This window comes from Octopus bimaculoides, chromosome 24, assembly GCF_001194135.2.
Source record: "Octopus bimaculoides isolate UCB-OBI-ISO-001 chromosome 24, ASM119413v2, whole genome shotgun sequence".
Lineage (NCBI taxonomy): Eukaryota > Metazoa > Mollusca > Cephalopoda > Octopoda > Octopodidae > Octopus > Octopus bimaculoides.
Window position 1 is genome coordinate 35,675,722 of NC_069004.1, and position 569 is coordinate 35,676,290.

The window sequence follows — 569 nt, forward strand, 5'->3', positions numbered from 1 at the left end:
GTTGTTCAGTGGTTGTTAATTGTTGTTCAGTGGTTGTTGATTGTTGTTCAGTGGTTGTTGATTGTTGTTCAGTGGTTGTCGGTTGTTGTTCAGTGGTTGTTAATTGTTTTTCAGTGGTTGTTGATTGTTGTTCAGTGGTTGTCGGTTGTTGTTCAGTGGTTGTTAATTGTTGTTCAGTGGTTGTCGGTTGTTGTTCAGTGGTTGTTGATTGTTGTTCAGTGGTTGCTGATTGTTGTTCAGTAGTTGTTAAGTGTTGTTCAGTGGTTGTTGATGTCTGTTCAGTGGTTGTGGATGGTTGTTGAATGGTTATTAATGTCTGTTCAGTGGCTGTTGATTGTTGTTCAGTGGTTGATGTTGGTTGCGCAGTGGTTGCTGATTGTTGTTCAGTGGTTGTTGATTGTTGTTCAGTGGTCGTTGGTTGTTGTTCAGTGGTCGTTGATGTCTGTTCAGTGGTTGTTGTTGGTTGTTCAGTGGTTGTTGTTGGTTGTTCAGTGGTTGTTGGTTGTTGTTCAATGGTCGTTGATTGTTGTTCAGTGGTTGTTGATTGTTGTTCAGTGGTTGATGATGGT